At 46.7% G+C, this 18,104-nt stretch overlaps 1 protein-coding gene and 1 pseudogene across 8 annotated transcripts in view; both read left to right on the top strand.

The window, feature by feature from the left end:
• Nucleotides 1–18,104, top strand: part of CTIF (cap binding complex dependent translation initiation factor) — a 161,208-nt gene that overhangs the window by 5,612 nt on the left and 137,492 nt on the right. The gene's annotated exons all lie outside the window — the stretch shown is intronic.
• On the top strand, nucleotides 16,109–16,246 carry LOC148684479 (U2 spliceosomal RNA; annotated as a pseudogene).

Raw genomic sequence — 18,104 nt, 5'->3', positions numbered from 1 at the left:
TGATATGTGGAATACAGACATTGCAGAGCTAACAGGTGTCTCCTCCAAGCCTACGCTTTTCAGTGGAGTCGGGTCACGCATTCCACTTGCTAGCCCTCACGTCTTGCAGTGGCATTCTCGCAATCGCAGAAATCTTAGCCAACTGTGCCAATAAGTCTTGGCTGAATCAACGGATAAATCAGTGCAAATTTGCATATGGGGAAAACCAGTGTAGTGCTAAGTGAACATTCAATCGGCGTGAGGATTCCTGCTTGCAGAATGGAACCTCCTTTCTCTGCACTCCCCCCCAGTAGGGCTGGGCGACATATCATCCAAAACCGGTTAGAAGTCCATATCGGTTTCATAATTGTTGACCTGGCAGTATATCGTGAATCGTGGTGTGTGGGGTCTGTGCTATGTAAAAAAAAAAAATCATGATACGGGAAAAACCGTGAAGCTAGTCAGTGCCTCTCCATAGCTCCATCCTTGTTTCAGACATGGTGTTATATCAGTATTGTGTGATGTTTATATGTAACAGAGGTGGCCAGCTTCCAAGAGACTGCGATCTACTCACAGAGTTAAAAGCTGGCAGTGATCTACCCCCTTTTGGGGGGTTCAGGTCAAAGTTGTTGGGCTTCTTTAGCAGGCACCCCCAAACTTGGCCCTTCAGATGTTTTGGGGACTACAATTCCCATCATCCCTGACCACTGGTCCTGTTAGCTAGGGATCATGGGAGTTGTAGTCCCAAAACATCTGGAGGGCCGAGTTTGGGGATGCCTGTTCTTCAGGGAGGAGGAAAGCGATGCTGAGCTGTTTTAGGAAGGAAAACCCTGTTTTTGGTGGTTCAGGTTGTTAGGGGGAAAAAGGTCAAAGTTGTTGAGTTTTTTGGGGGGGGAGAAAAGCCCTGTTTTTAGGGGTGCAGGGCAAAGATGTTGAGCTTTTTTTAGGGGAGCCAAAGTTTGTTAGCTTCTTTGGGTGGAGCCACTGATCTACCGGTGATCTACCACAGACATCCAGTGATCTACTGGTAGATCATGATCTACCTGTTGGACGTGCCTGATATATAACATGTCGAAAACAAAATATTTCCTACTCCACAGCTATGTTCCAGGGGTCCCCCAACAACTACCACCTTCTGGAGTAAATTTGGGGAGAGTGTCGGTGGGGTGGGGAGTCATATTTCCTTCCTCCACCTGATGCATTTCTGGGTGTTGTCCGACTCCCCCTCCTGTCACCATCTGAAGGGCTGCATGTTGGGAAACTCTGACGAACATTCTTTCTATTCTTCACAGGTCCTTGTGTGAACGCAATTAGATATTTAAACTTGAGATAAAAGAAAAGCATTATACAGTATATTGAAATGAACACTGCCTCCAGTGCTCCCAACCATCCTTTTGTGCCTCTTTTGCCTGTTACTCAGTACGCTCCATCTCTGAGAAGAGATGCGCAAAATGGACACTCGGGTTGCATACTTTTCAGGGTGCAAATGGCACCCCGGAACGAATTGAGTACGTAACCCAAGGTACCACTGTACAACCTTAGCCTACGATGGAGGGGTTCACATCATTAACACTCCAAGAGGGTCTTGCTTCTCCCATAATTGCAGCCTTTTCAAAAAGAGCAATGTACTGGTATCTCTTCAAGGATGGAGCTGACCTATTTGGTTGAGCATTGAATTGCCGTTGCATAGTTCCTTTTCGGGCTGACCAGAAGAAGATTCACAAAACAGATTGAAATCCAGTTATCTTTTGTTGGAGTTGTGCTGGAATTGCACCAGCAACAACTACACCTATAGTTATTGTCTTGGACTTATTGCAAGAATATCTGGATGGGTTGGTTTTTTTTACAATGCCAAAATAATAATGACATACACAACTCAATACAGAGGTACCTCGGTTTTCGAACGTCTCCGTTGATGAACGTTTCGGAACTCGAACGCCGTAAACCTGGAAGTAAATGCAGTACTTTGGTTTTCAAATGCATCTCAGAAGACAAACCGGAAATGCGGCTTCCATATTGATTTCAGTTTTGAGTTTTCCGTTTTCAAACGTTTTGCAACTCGAACTGTCTTCCGGAAAGAATTACGTTTGAAAACTGAGGTACCACTGCATTGAGTTGCGTATGTCATTATTATTTTGGCATTGTAAATAGCATTTAAGACTTTAGAAGGCTTTGAATTTTTGTACGTTACTGTTAATGAATTTTTGTAAACCACATACAGAAGTATTTAGTTTGTGATTTACTTCTCTGTATTCCTTGGAAAGTTGTATTGATTTCTGGCGTTCCAGCCTGCAGCCCTCTAGGTCACCTCACAGCAAATTCTGACCCTCTCAAACTCCAGCTTTGATCTTTTAAGAGTTGGAGAAGGAGCCCCACCCATTTCCTTTGTTCTATTAATGGCCCATCACCCAGGCGATTACCCGAATCTGGGAAGCTTGCCTGGTTTGTTCCTCCCTATCAACTTAATGTATCGCCAGATTGTGATGTTTGGCTGGTGATACATCACAATGTTGAAAACCTGACATTGTCCAGCCCTAGAGTAAATTCTACCCAAGTCCAGAGTGGAGTCCCTAAGACAGTTGGATGGTGCCTTGCATGGCTCCTTCCGTCAACTCCCACAGCCAGGCTGGTGCCAAACGCATTGCTCTGCTTTCCTTTGGACCACATCAGCGAGGGTGTGGGTGTGGGTGTGTGTTCTTGTTGTCTGCGCAGCCCAGGACCTCCAGGCGCACTGCCCAGGCCTGTGCCCCAGAGAGGTCACAATGCTAATGTGGCGGTTTGACTTCACCCCCGGGGGAACACTCCTTTGTGTCTCAAGACAGACGGATGCCAACAGCCACCCACCAGGGAAGTTAGTGCATCTCCTTATCATGGGGGTATTCTGCATTCGGAGCTGCCTTTCAGCGGTTCAAGCAGTAGTGTGTTGTTGAATTCTTCCACAGGGAGAGAGAGAAAAAACAAAAACTAACACCTGCGGTTTGAAGGGATACAGTCCAGGAAAGTCTTTATTTTTCTGATTTCCAACCTGCTTTGTCATGGAGGGTAGGGGAGGAAGGCTGAGAAACACCTTTCCTTTTTTAAAGTTCTCTGTAAGTTGCAGCAGTTCCTGCCATCTAGATATGCAAAAGCTCATGCAGGATTTTGAACTTTGGGTCCAAGGGTACAGCTTGCATCATGCAATCCGATCAGGTTAGTTATGTTGCCCTTGGCTGAACAGCAAACACGCACTCATGCTGTCTGCTCTGAAGAGAGTGCTATCCGGTATTTATACAGCTTGAAAGGTAGCTGATAGTTTTCCTGACTTTGCATCAAACATGCCTTCCAGGTGGAAGCCACAGTCTCTTTCTCAGAGGATGCTGGAAAGTTTGGACAATTGGTGGGCTGCACATACAGTAATAAATAATAATAATAATAATAATAATAATAATAATAATAATAATATAATGGTATTTATACCCCGCCCATCTGGCTGGGTTTCCCCAGCCACTTTCCATCAAATATCAGATGGAGATTCTTACCTTGTCTGGGGATCATCCTTCCCCACTTCTGGCTGGGCCTGATGGGAGTTGTAGTCCCAGAGATCTGGAGGGTACCAGGTTGGGGAAAACTGGAGTAGATCATTACACAGATGAGAACCAAGGTACTTTCTTTTGAACAAATTGCTCTTGGCTGCAGGCTGTTCTTAGAAACATAGCTGTCTTCCTGTGACTTTTCCATGGGGAAAGGCTCAGTGGGGCAGTGGTAGAACAAATACTTTGCACGCAAGAGGTTCCAGGTTCGATCCCTGACGCCTCCACGTGGGGCTGAGAATGTCACCTGACTAAAACCCAGGAGAGCTGCTACCGGTCAGTGTAGACAGTACTGAGCTATAGACAGACCAGTGGCCTGACTTGGTGTAAGGCAAGTTCCTGTGCATTTACAGCAGGTCAAAAGTGTGTCCATCTTGCCCAGTTTGGTCTGCTCTGGGTGGCAGCCAATCGGAAGCTGTGTCGGATGTTCGGGTTCCAAAGAACGTTTGCAAACCGGAACACTCGCTTCCGGGTTTGTGGCGTTCAGGAGCCAAAATGTTCAACTCGCGAGGCGTTCGGGATCCAAGGTACGACTGTACTGTATTGCAAGCTGCTCCGAGTGCAAGTTTTGTGTGGGAAATGACTCATCCTGTAGTAGGATTGGGCATCAGTTGGAGATGCGTATACGTTGTGCAAAACAAATGGCGAAAAAAATCTCAACGCTCAGGATAAACTGCACATAAATAAAAGGCAAATATGCTGACAACCTTTCCTCGAAAATGTGTGCGCTCACACAAACACACTTCCCTGGGGAGATGTGCATTCCTCAAAACTCTGGAAGCCAGCCAGAATAGACCTCCAGCAATACGAGGGCACTTCATCCATTAACAATATCATATGTGCTGAAATTATTAAGGTTGTTGTTGTTGATCTGTCAGTGTTCATTTCACAGCAGGCTTCCCCAAGCTGGTGCCCTTCAGACATTTTGGACTTGCATTTCATGTGTTGGCACTGTCTGGAGCGTTAGTCGTGATGCCCTCCTTGCAGAGCTGCTGTAGAGTTATCCACCCCCAGCAAGAGGCTTCTCCTAAAATAATTGTTAGCTACACATGCTCTTCTTTAAAAAAAAGAAAAAAGGCTCTAATTTGTAGTTAAAATGGCAACCCTCCAGTTTTGGTTTAGAAAGAAATGTGATTTGGCTACTTAGAAATCTGGGGATGTCTGGATAAAAGGGATCAAATCTTGGAGAGCGTGCAATTATGCATTCTCGACTCTGCAACCTCAACCCTGCAGATTGAAAGTTAATTCTGTCAGCCTGAATGGAACTGACTCCAAGCATAACCAGGTTCAGGTTGCAAGTTGTACATTATTACACTCACATCCTCTTGCGATTAGCCCCTTGGCAAGAGACGTTGCAAGCTGACTCCTAGGGAGCAGTAGCCAAACTTGTTTTGCTGCACACACAAGTCCTTTTGGACACAGTCTGGGACAATGGGGGGTTTGCACGCTATGACCTCCTTCAAGCAATTCAATATCAGATCTTAGATTCTGCTGCAGGTTTCTGTTGGTGCATAGCCAGTTTTTTTTAGTTATTTATATTTTTGGCATTTGTGGGCCACCCCGTAACACAACATTATCTGTGCAGTTCTCAATTGTTTTGTTTTGTTTTAAACAGTTTCCATTGCCTGGACTTCCCATTGCCTTGGAAGGAGATCTATCTGTGTGTAGATCAATGGGCACATCAACCCCTTTAGTCTGATCATGTCGCACTAAAAGATAGACACCTCACCGATGCAGAACAAAGAAACAAACATTGTAAGGAACTTGTAAAAGTGTAAGTTCTGCAGATCAAAGCGGTCGAGGTAATGTGCCTTTGCCAATGGGTGTTTCAGAGTGCTGTCTGATCCTGGCTTATTAGAGGATCTCTCCCCCCCTCCAGTTATTGTGGTCTGTTGATGTGGACAAGTCTGACTGACCCCCACCAGTATGTTCTGTGCTGGTCCCTAAGGGTTACCCAAGAGGCGTAGTCAAAGTCCGGTCTGTGGTTCAAAGGTTTGGGGTCGAGACAGTCTGAAGTAGCCGAAGCTGGGAGCAGGGCAGGGCGTCAGGTGAGGTCAGGAACAGGTACGTAGGTCGGGAACTAAGGCAGGTCAGAAGCGCGGGCAGGAAAGCAAGACAGGAAAAGCTAGGCAGGTTGAAGGCAGGAACACTGGCAGGGTCTAGCATAGAGATGTAAAATTTCCGGAAGTTTTGAGCAGGGTGTGGAGCAGGGCCAGTAATGTCTGTAGGCTGAGGAGGGTGTGTGGCCTGGGGAGACTCCTGAGGGCCAGGTTGAGGGGCTTTGAGGGCCACATTTGGCCTCCAGGCCGGAGGGTCACTTCTTTTGATCTGGACATTGTCATCCCTTCTTAATAACATGAAGAATGGGATTTATAGTTCTGACTTTGCATGCTGAAAACATTGCAGGAATTGTGAATTACAACTCCATTTCAGTTTAGGGTTGGCTGCAGCAAAAAACAGTCTTGTGGCCCATTTAAAGACTAAAACTTAACGCAGCACAAGCTTTTATAGAATCTATAGATTTCTTGAGTGGGGGGATACTGGAGGAAGCCTGAAATGGATTTCCTGGCAGCTGAAATTCCTATAATGTAGGATTTTGAGCCTAGTTGGTCTGCAGGATTAATTAAAGGCCACACTCCCGCTGTTCCCGGTTTTCATTCAGCACTTATCTCTGTGTGTTTTTCTACTTTCGTTGAGGATGGTTAAAAATGTGGCTGATGAGCTCGCTAAACTTTGACCCTCTTCTGCTTCATCTGGATAGTTAGCTTGACCTATCAAGAGCTCCACAAAGAATCTCTGATCAAGATTTGGATCTATGCCCTCCCCGTCCTGTAATATAATTTCACGGAAAGGTTAAGAAGAGCCTTGGAAGAAAGAAAATTGCGTGTTAGCTGCAGATGGTGGAGAATCTCCGGAGCGCAGGTTTCACTAGAAAAACTACAACCCTGTGATCAGTTGGCTGACCGATATTTAAAGAATTAGTTCAGTGACATGTAACAAAGAGAACTGGCTAATCTAAAGCAGAACAAAAAACAAAAAAACCTTGTCTACTCATATAGAGGAATTCACTGCCTATTATCTCCTGTTTTTCTAATTCGTTGTTGTTGTTTTAATTGAGTTTTCCAGAAACAAACAAATGCAGTTAAGCAATGTGAAGTGAATCATAATAAATGGAGAGAAAAGATGGGGAATGGTTGGTGGTCCAGACCAGCTACGTAGAACAAGGCTATCAATGGCTACCAGCCACGATGGCTATGCTCTGCCTCGATGGTCGGAGGCACGGATGCTTTTGAATACCAGTTGCTGGAAACCACAGGAAACTCAGGTCCTGTTTGCAGGCATCGGACAGGAGCAGATAACGCAGCTTGCGTCCCTTGCTGTCGCTTGTGGCTCAGGTGGCCTCGGTGGCCCAGAATGCCTTCCATCAGTTTTGGCTGTTGGCCCATTTGTGCCCCGTAGGATAGACTAACTTCTGGCGTCTATGCTCTGGTAACCTCTAGGTTGGATTACTGCAACGCGTTATACATGGGGCTGCCTCCGAAGACTGTTTGGAAACTTCAGCTGGTGCAGAATTTAGCAGCCAGGTTTCTCACCGGGGCAAGACACTTTTAAGCCTATAACGCCAAACCTGGCCCTCTTGCACTGGCTGCCAATTAGTTTTCGGGCCCAATTCCAAAGTGCTGTTTTTGACCTATAAAGCCTTACATGGCTCAGGACCGCAATACCTCAAGGACCGCCCCTTACCATGTGAACCAACCAGGACCCTGCAATCCTCATCTGAGACCCTTCTTTGTGTACAGCCTCCACGAGAGGTTCGGAGAGTGGCAACAGGAAAACGGGGCCTTTTCTGCAGTGCCCCCCCCCTGGAATGCTCTCCCCAGGGAGGCTCGCCTGGTGCTATCAATACTGTATATCTTCAGGCGCAAGGCAAAAGCTTCCCTCTGTAACCAGGCCTTTGACGAAACAAAATAAGAACTAAGTTTGTTATTGGTATGAGCTTTCGTGTGCATGCACACTTCTTCAGATACCTACACGGCTACCTACCTGTAACCAGGCCTTTGACCTTTAACTATCTGTGACCTTTCAGAGGTGGGTGGGATGTTTTGACTGTACAGTGGTCTTGCGAAGACGATCCGTTCAGTGGCCATCTTTGTAAGTCGAAGTCTTCAGTTCTCGAAGTGGCCGTTCTGCGCATGCGCGAAACGCGATTTCGCGCTTTGCGCACGCGCCAACTGCACACGCTGCGAAAAGGCTTCCGGGGTTGTTGACTTCGGAAGTCGAAACCTTCGGAAGTCGAGTCGTTCGGTTGTCGAGGTACCCCTGTATTTCTTTTTCCTCTTAATTTTAATGTATCTACGTGGGGCTTTTGTCTGTTTGTTGGGTTCTAAGTCACTTTGGTTTGCCCTGGGCAAGATAAACTGGTTGGCCGCTCTACGATCAGGATTGTAGGCTAGTTGGGACATTTTCTCCATCCAGCAGGCTCCAATTCTCAGACATATCCAAGCAAATAGATCTCTGCAAGGAGTCCACATATCAGAGAACTTCCCCAACTGTCTCCTGTTTGACATCCCAGGGACTCTCCTCCTCTGACGCAGCAAAACAAACAGATTTGGTGATAAGCCTGATTCCTGGGCATTTCTGACCTTTGCTAGTGTCATAAATGGTTTCTGTGTATTTGCTTCTTGTGGTAGGTCTGGCGTGGTGTGTCTGGCTGCAGTTCTGTACACGCTTACCTGGGAGGAAATTCTACGGAAATCAAGCGGGGCTTGCTTCTTAAGGAGACCTGTATAGTATCGTACTCAAAAGAGTGTAAGCTATCAATTGAGAAACCCCAGGTTCAAATCTCTCTTCAGCCATAAACTTGCTAATTGGCGAAATGCAGAGGCGCGCAGGAGTTTTTCAAGCACCGGCAACCGGCTGATTTCAAACTGCAGGGCCAAGGGAAAATAGGTCACAGGATAATTGCGGCTAACAGGCAGGTCGGTTCTGTGCACCTGCCAAAGTTGGCTCACTGGGCAGATTGGAAAGGTAAGGATCTAGTAAGAAAAGCCTCAGTCTCCACCCTTGCAATATGCAGGATAATGTTTTGTAACGTGTTTGCAACCAACCCTGGGGTTGAGAATTAGAAAAGAGTTTTTTCTTCTTCTAAATACATAAATGAGACCGGGATGGGGACTTTCAAACGGGGTCAAATGTTACCCCCCCAGACTTTCTGTAACCCAACTGCCAGGACTCTTGAGGGCCTCATCTAAACTCTGGGGGAAGCCATGATGGTTTAAGGTGGCATCACAGTCATAGAATCATAGAGTTGGAAGAGACCACAAGGGCCATCCAGTCCAACCCCCTGCCAAGCAGGAAACACCATCAAAGCATTCTTGACATATGGCTGTCAAGCCTCTGCTTAAAGACCTCCAAAGAAGGAGACTCCACCACACTCCTTGGTAGCAAATTCCACTGCCAAACAGCTCTTACTGTCAGGAAGTTCTTCCTAATGTTTAGGTGGAATCTTCTTTCTTGTAGTTTGAATCCATTGCTCCGTGTCCGCTTCTCTGGAGCAGCAGAAAACAACCTTTCCCCCTCCTCTATATGACATCCTTTTATATATTTGAACATGGCTATCATATCACCCCTTAACCTTCTCTTCTCCAGGCTAAACATACCCAGCTCCCTAAGCCGTTCTTCATAAGGCATCATTTCCAGGCCTTTGACCATTTTGGTTGCCCTCCTCTGGACACGTTCCAGCTTGTCAGTATCCTTCTTGAACTGTGGTGCCCAGAACTGGACACAGTCCTTTAGATATATAGGACAGATGGGACCTTAAAGCACATGACCACCCCCCCAAAAAAGCAGTGGCTCCCAATTGGTGGTCCGTGGACCCCAGAGGGTTGTGGTACCATTCACATAGCAAAAAAACTTCCATAGAGATACCATAGTTTTCAAAAGGTCCATGGCTTGGCTTTTGATAAACGGGGTCTGCAGTACTTAGCTAATTGGGAACCACTGTCCCAAAGAATCCCATCTAAATTGGTGGAACAAAAGTCTGTAAGGGAAGCCAGCAGAGAGTGAAAAAGAATGGGACTAGGTACCCTGTTTCCCCTTTTTTAATACGTAGTCAGAAAGTAAGCCATGGCAGGGTTTTTAAGCATTTGAGAAATATAAGACATACCCCCAAAATAAGCCATACTTCCGCTCCGCGGAAACCAACCCCCACAGGCACCTCCACTCACAGAGTCACTCCATGCAGCTGGCACTGCAGGAGTGCGATCAGCTCTGAAGTGGCGCTCCAAGAGCCCCGCTTAACAGCTGATCGCGCTCCCGCCTTGCTGGCTGCATCCCCGCGCTCCGCCTTCTCGTCCATCGCCGCCCTGCCGCTTCTGTGCTTGTCGCCACCGCTGGGCTCATTGCTTCTTCCTTGCCTGGCCTGGCCAAGGAGCTTGGAGCGCCTTGCAGCGGCAGGCGGAGCGCCTGGCCCGGCCTAGGATGCCTGCTGCCCCGCCACCCGGAACCAGTGGCTGCTGCAGCGCCGAGCACTCAAGAGAACCGAGCAGCGCCCTGAGCCAGCGCCCTGAGCTGTAAAAACTGTACCGGTAATAAAAAAAATAAGACATCCCACCGAAAGTAAGCCACCCTGTGTTTTTTTGAGGAAAAAAAGTTATAAGACGGTGTCTTAAAAAAGGGGAAAGACGGTAGGTTTACAAGCGTAGGATTGAGAAAGGGAGACACCGAAGGCTGTTGCCCAGCTAAAGTCTGAGGCCTGATCTGGAAGGCCTCACAAATATTGAAATATCGCAGAATTCTGGCATTGGAAGGGGCATCTCGGGCCAACCCCATGCAATGCAGGAGCCTCACAAAAATTAGAATCTATATGCAAATATGTCACAGGGTCATAGGGCTCTGTGCTTGTGATAACTACTACAGTGAACGCTTTTCATTTCTTTTTCTATCATCAGGGCATTCGGCCGTCACCAAAGTAACCTTAAAACCTGCCAAACCGGAAAACTTTATTGATACTACAACAGCTTGCTTTTCTCGGTGCCAACTTTGGGTTACTTTGGGTCATAGCACGTGCTTTTTCTTGACAGGCGGTATACATCACCCTGGTTATCTCTTGGCATTGCCGATGTCCAACTTCAGAAAAGTCAAGGGTGGCGACAAGGACACCTCTAACACATCACAGATCCTTCACTTCGTGTTCTTTTGCTGTGCTCATGATCTGGGGTGGGAGATTGGCGTTTTGGGAGCGTTTTGTCCACTGTGTGAGCTCTGGAGGGGAGGAAACTTTTTTTAAAAAAACAACAACCACATTTAATGCACTATCTAGCCGTAGGGTGAATTGTGCTGTGCAAGCCACTGTTTTTCATTGCGGAGAACAATCGGGAAATCTGTTGTATCCGATTTCTGAATGGAACTCTGGGGGCCATATGTCCTCCTGTATCTCAGTGTTGCACATACTGGATTGTGATGGTTTGCATTATTTTTTTTTAGTGCATGGAATTTAATGCATCCCAGAGAAAGCAAGCTCTACACACACACACACACACACACACACACACACACACACACCAGCTTGAATTTGGGGAGCAGTATACTGACACAGTACATCACTGGTCCATCTAGCTCCCTTCTATTTGCAACGCTGCATCTCTGTAGGGGTTCAGATCAGGAATCTTCTCCAGCCATACCTGGAGATACTGGGGACCTTCTACCACAGAGCCATAACTGTTGCCCCTGCTGATAAGGCAGGAAATACTGATAGAAACCTTTGCTGCCACGTATATTCTGTTTTGAACATTAGAGGAGGAACCGTGCGCCATGGGTCGGCAAACTAAGACCCAGGGCCAGATCTGGCCCAATAGCCTTCTAAATCTGGCCCGCAGAAGGTCCGGGAATCGGCCAGCGCGGACATTCTTTCCCTCTCCTTCACACAGCGGCGGAGCCTCCTCCCTCCCTCCTCCTTGCTTCTCCCTGCCCTGCGAGGGAAGGGGGCTGGGCTTTGATTGGTGCCAGCAGTGTGAATTCGTTCATTATTTTTTTCAAAATATAGTCTGGCCCCCGGCAAGGTCTGAGGGACAGTGAACCGGGCCCCTGCTGAAAAAGTTTGAGGACCCCTGCCGTGCGCTGTGCACGAGTAAAATCCCACAATCCTTGATAGAGGGTATTTCACCCCCAGTCTTGCTTTCTGAGATCTTGGGGCAGCAGCGGGCAGCCTTTGAGTTTATGGGGTTTACTTTGTTCTTTCGTAAAGCTTCGAGGTCCACCCGATGGAGCCAAGTGCAAAATAGGGGCTTAGAAATGTGGGCAGACACAGAATAAAAGGACTCTTAGGCCTGGAATTTGTCTTCAGTACTGGAAATGAACTTTTGTTCCTGTCACCAGTGGGAGGGAATTGGGGTCTGGAGAAGGTAATGCGGCCCTTCAGGGCTCCCTGTCTGGCTCCTGAGACTCTACCCAGGCTGTACACACAAACAACAGACTGCAGTTCTCACTGGCCCAGCTCTGCACCCTCCTGTGTGTCTGGTTACACCCATCTCCAGCATGTGGCCCCCGAAAGGCTGCCCACAAGGTCATGTGGCCCTTAGGCTTAAGAAAGGTTCTCTTGGCCCTGGTTTGTTTTTGTTTTAACTATCTATTTTCGTGCTTTTACCCTGTACTTTTTATATTGTGAACCGCCCTGAGATCTTTGGATGATGGGTGGTATATAAATGGAATAAGTAACCAATCAATAGTCAATAAGCCCAACTTAGTGTAAGGCAGTTTTTTGTGTTAAGAATAGCCAACCTTAGTTCATATTGGTTCTAAGAAGATTGCTAAGCGCCAGTCTCTTCCTCCTGCTCCTCCCACCCCTACCCAAATCTGGCTTTCCAACTTGAGATTCCTTGAGCCAATGCATGCCCTCCTTCTAGGAATTAATTTCTTTCTTCGAAGCAGGAGGAGTCGCTGTTACATTTCAGTTTGGGGTGGGGGCGGGCGTGTGTGCTTTGTTCACATGTGTCTGTGGGGAGATGATGATTGATGGACTGGAAATTGCTGGCTAGAGCAGAATCTCTTTGTGCTTTCTGCCTGTTTTGCGTCCGCCTGCCTTTGGAGGTAATGGAATGGAATGGATGCCGGTGCTGAACGTTGACTGCTTATTATTGCAGGATGATCCCTCAGCACCTGAACCAAAGCTTAGGCAGAGTGTCTTTTTATGCTCCCCTGTGAGCTCCCACTCTTGCAAGCTAATGTGATTGTCTGTAGTCAGGACTCGGGGCTGGACTAAGGCAGGATATTCATCTGTCTCACGCAGTGTTAGAAACTGAGATATGAGAGCTAGGAGCTAAATGGCACCTTGGACCTAGGTTATGGGTGCCACAATGGTGTTTCTAGGTGCGCTTTTTTATAACAATGTTGTTGTTTAGTCATGTCCAACTCTTCGTGACCCCATGGACCAGAGCATGCCAGGCACTCCTGTCTTCCACTGCCTCCCACAGCTTGGTCAAACTCATGTTGGTAGCTTCGAGAACACTGTCCAACCATCTCGTCCTCTGTCGTCCCCTTCTCCTAGTGCCCTCCATCTTTCCCAACATCAGGGTCTTTCCCAGGGAGTCTTCTCTTCTCATGAGGTGGCCAAAGTATTGGAGCCTCAGCTTCACGATCTGTCCTTCCAGTGAGCACTCAGGGCTGATTTCCTTCAGAATGGATAGGTTTGATCTTCTTGCAGTCCATGGGACACTCAAGAGTCTCCTCCAGCACCATAATTCAAAAGCACCAATTCTTCGGCTATCAGCCTTCTTTATGGTCCAGCTCTCACTTCCATACATCACTTCTGGGAAAACCATAGCTTTAACTATCTGGACCTTTGTTGGCAAGGTGATGTCTCTGCTTTTTAAGATGCTGTCTAGGTTTGTCATTGCTTATCTCTCAAGAAACAGGCGTCTTTTAATTTCGTGACTGCTGTCACCATCTGCAGTCATCATGGAGCCCAAGAAAGTAAAATCTCTCACTGCCTCCATTTCTTCCCCTTCTATTTGCCAGGAGGTGATGGGACCAGTGGCCATGATCTTGGTTTTTTACAAAGCTGAAAATGAATGAACTGCAGCTAAAATCTTATGTTCATTTTTCACATGGTCTAGTCCTCATCTGAAGACTGCAAAAAACAAAGCCATACTTCTGCCTGCCTGCTTGCCCCCCTAATATTCTTATGAGGGTCCCTTCGCCAGTCTTCAGAGAGTGGCTGGAAGTGGGGAGGCAGGAAAAGGTATTCTTTTCCGTCCACTCTGAGGTCTTAATCTGAAATCTTAGGTGCAGTACTGAGCCCAGAGCTCAGAAACTGCTCACATTAATGAAATTCCCTGTCGTAAGATGTGCCTAGAATAATGGGAGATTTGAATGCTGGTCTCACTGGCTAGGAGAGGACTTAACATGTATGCAACGAACCCAAGCTCACTTGGGTGGGAAGTTTCCTTGAGAGCTAAGGCATTCAAGCTAGGGGATACAGTTCACTCTCCCACTTCTCAATATAAAATTAAGCTCGTGGAAATTCAGCTCATGTCTAGATACAGCTGTTGGTCCCCCAGTTTCAGAATCGGCTCTTCGCTTGCTCTTTTTCAAAATCCTGTTATTTTGTACTGTTTCACAAATTCAGCCCAGTATAAATGGAGGATAATATGATGTGCTGTGAAAATGATTTATTAGCAGACCCCACAAAAGGGAGGGTGGAAGTCTGAGAATTCGGAGAATTATATATTTGTCGGTTGTATTTTTCTTTTTTTTATGAATGTAAAGCTAAACTGTAAAACCAATAAAAAATATTATACACACAAATTCAGTCCAGTATTACCCACACCAGAAAATCGGAATAGGAACTACGCAGGTGGTAATTGTTACCCACGGGTGTTTGATTGTTGCTAGAATTCTAGGAGATGGATGGAAGGGAGAAGCTAGCAGAGGTTTTAGAAAGGTGCTGGAATTGTGGTGCCAGATGTAAGGCTAAACCATGGTTTGGCATTGAGAATGAGCTTTGTGCTCATCTCCTCCCTCTCATGCCAGTTTCTCTTTATGATTCTAATATTGTTGTCCTATCTGATTTGGGCATACTTCGACTTGTGCAAACCATAGTTTGCCTGGCTCAGATGACACTGCAAATCATGATTTGCTCTTAAATCAGAGGGAAAGTGTGAGCCAGTAAGGTGGGGTGGAAATTTTTTTAGCGCTTTCTTTTTTCTGCAGGAAATTTTCTGTTTTATAAGTGTATTAGTCTGTGAAAGATGTCAGCTGCAAATACAATGTTAGACGAGCGTGGCAGTTTTTCACTGCGTTTACAAGTAAAATAAACATGTTAAATGAGATCACTCCCTAGTGCATCAGAATATTTCGTTACACTACCTGATTTTTTTAAAATGCAAATTACCCTATGCAGATCATTCTAAATTTTCTGAAAAACCCAGACCATTGGTTATTAGCACAAGGCATGTTTCCAAAGTGCCATGTCTGGTCTCATGTCTGAACAGACCTTTTGATATTCGGAGAGATTTCCATTTGCCCCAGAATAACCTGTTTTCCAAAACACAACACATTATCTCCCTGGGGAGTTGGTCGACCGGACCTACTGAATACAGTGAAGCTATTCTCTGCCAGATAGCATCAAACAAGTTTAGCGGGGAACAGGCACAGTCCACAGGTAGCTTTCCGAAAGAGTTTGTGTTTGATATAGATACCAGATTTTGGAATGGTTGATGACTGCCAGCTGAATATTCATGTTACCTGCAGGTGAATTTTAAGAAAAGCTTAAGCAATTCATCCAGGGAGTCTCATAATGAGTCAGGAGCTCTGGAATCCATACTCAGAATTCCCAGCATTGTTAACCATGCCTTCAAAAGGTTTTCTGGCTTTGTCGCCTTGTCAGTCCCTCATCCAGTACACAAAGCCTAACTGCAGAGACCACAGAGTTTCACCCCTATGTTAACTGTTGACTTGCCCCCCACAAGGGAAGTAAGACCCGAACTGTGCAGGATTGCCTGGCTGAACCCTTTCGAGACTTCAGTGTGGGGACCTCGCATGCTTGAATGCGTCACACCCCATATAAAAGGCTCGTTGCACATAGAAGGTGACGCCTAAACTAGAGTCCATTCTCCGTCACAGAATTCACACAGCAATAGGAAGTGGTACCCGTAACATGCACCCTTTTGCATGAAGGATGGTGCCCAAAACAATTTTATTTAGAAGAAACTTAAACATTAGGCATCTCCTCAGCTGCCTCGGGGACTGGTCTCCAGGGCTTTCTATAAGACCTGGATTGGAACTGCTCCAGACTCTGGTGAGTAGGGACACACACAAAGCATGGACTGGACTCCCCTACATTACAGTACAGTGGTACCTCGTGTTACAGACAGGATCCTTTCCGGAGGCCTGTCCGCAACGTGAGAAGCCTGCAACTTGAAGTGCCGTGTCTGCGCAGGCGCAGCGTGATTTGGCGCTTCTGCGCAAGCAGCGAAACTCGGAAGTAACCCGTTCTGGCACTTCCGGGTTGCCGCAGGACGCAAGATGAAAACACGCAACCTGAAGTGGACACAACATGAGCTATCGCTTCTCGGCCTTTTGGCTAAGATCAAGTGTAGTAACATGAGGTATGACTGTACCATCTAGCGCAGGGGTCAGCAAACTTTTTCAGCAGGGGGCCGGTCCACTGTCCCTCAGAACTTGTGGGGGGCCGGACTATATTTTGAAAAAAAAAAAATGAACAAATTCCTATGCCCCACAAATAACCCAGAGATGCATTTTAAATAAAAGGACACATTCTACTCATGTAAAAACATGCTGATTCCCGGACTGTCAGCGGGCCGGATTTAGAAGGCGATTGGGCCGCATCCGGCCCCCGGGCCTTAGTTTGGGGACCCCTGATCTAGCGAAAGGAGCTCACCACATTGTTCTGCTGATCATGTATCTTGGCTATGTGGAATGAACTGAACCTAAGGAGTATCTTTGACGATAATTCCTCTGTTCCGTGTGTTTGTGGTAGTATAGTTTCGGGTTGTTGTTGTTGCTGCTGTCTGCATAATTTATTATTGGTTTTATTTATTTATTTATTTATTTATTTATTTATTTATTTATTTATACCCTGCCCATCTGGCTGGGTTTCCCCAGCCACTCTGGGCAGCTTCCAACAGAAAAATAAAACACAGTAATCTATTAAACATTAAAAGCCTCCCTGAACAGGGCTGCCTTCAGATGTCTTCTAAAAGTCTGGTAGTTGTTTTCCTCTTTGACATCTGTTGGGAGGGCGTTCCACAGGGCAGGCGCCACCACCGACAAGGCCCTCTGCCTAGTTCCCTGCAACTTGGCATCTCGCAACGAGGGAACCGCCAGAAGGCCCTCGGTGCTGGACCTCAGTGTCCGTGCAGAATGATGGAGGTGGAGACGCTCCTTCAGGTATACTGGACCGAGGCCGTTTAGGGCTTTAAAGGTCAACACCAACACTTTGAGCTGTGCTCGGAAACGTACTTAAGTCAGTCTTTCATATACTACCTGGGGTGATCCATCTTGATCACTCCTGCTCTCTGCTCTTAATGCCTGAGTCTGTATGAGGTGGTTTAATATGTTGGTAATGTTTAAAGTCCCACCTAATGGACGCAAGTGATTACCGTACTTAAACTGCTGCAGAACCTAGCGACGGTGGGCTGGTTAAACTTGGGATGCAGGCCCCCCATTTGGGGTTGCTTATTCTGGAGAGCTGGAATCATGAGATGAGGGATGTGACTGGTGCGTCGGCTGACGGCATCAAAATGTCTCAGAGTCCTGCCTGCTCAGCCAATATTCTGTAGCTTTCACCTCCTTAGAGGACATATAGACATTTGGGTTAGTTTTCTGAGAGATGGTAGACTGCAGAGATATCAGATATGCCCTGCTATTTCCCGTTCTCACCCTCTGGGCTCGCTGAGCCCCTTGGTCAGCAGAAATGGTCAACGGTTCATGACTAGGCAAGTGAGCTAAATCACGAGCCTGCAAGCATGTGTGGCAAATATAAGTGAGCGTTGTACAGCTATACAGTTGTGTGTTCCTCTGGGTCAGGGATCAGCAAACTTTTTCAGCAGGGGGCCAGTCCACTGTCCCTCCCTCAGACCTTGTGGGGGGGCTGTTCTATATTTTGGAGGGGGGAAATGAACGAATTCCTATGCCCCACAAATAACCCAGAGATGCATTTTAAATAAAAGCACACATTCTACTCATGTCAAAACATGCCGATTCCCGGACCATCCTCGGGCCGGATTTAGAATGCGATTGGGCTGGATCCGGCCCCCGGGCCTTAGTTTGCCTACGCAAGCTCTGGGTGAATATTACCCAGTGCGAAATCACCTGTGCTTGGCAATCTTCTGTGTTTTGATGTCATTTGTTTCTCTGCATTCTGAATTTTGCATGCACACGTCGTACACACACACACACACACACACACACACACACACACACACAGGGTCTTTCTAGAATCAAGGAAAGGCTCGGGAATGCCTAATCACCGCATTATTTAAAGTGAAAGATTAGGTGGGTGCAATGTCAAATGAGACAAAATGTTTGATTAGCCAG

This window comes from Zootoca vivipara, chromosome 10, assembly GCF_965207765.1.
Source record: "Zootoca vivipara chromosome 10, rZooViv2.hap1.1, whole genome shotgun sequence".
NCBI lineage: Eukaryota > Metazoa > Chordata > Lepidosauria > Squamata > Lacertidae > Zootoca > Zootoca vivipara.
This window is presented reverse-complemented; position numbering and strand designations above follow the sequence as displayed.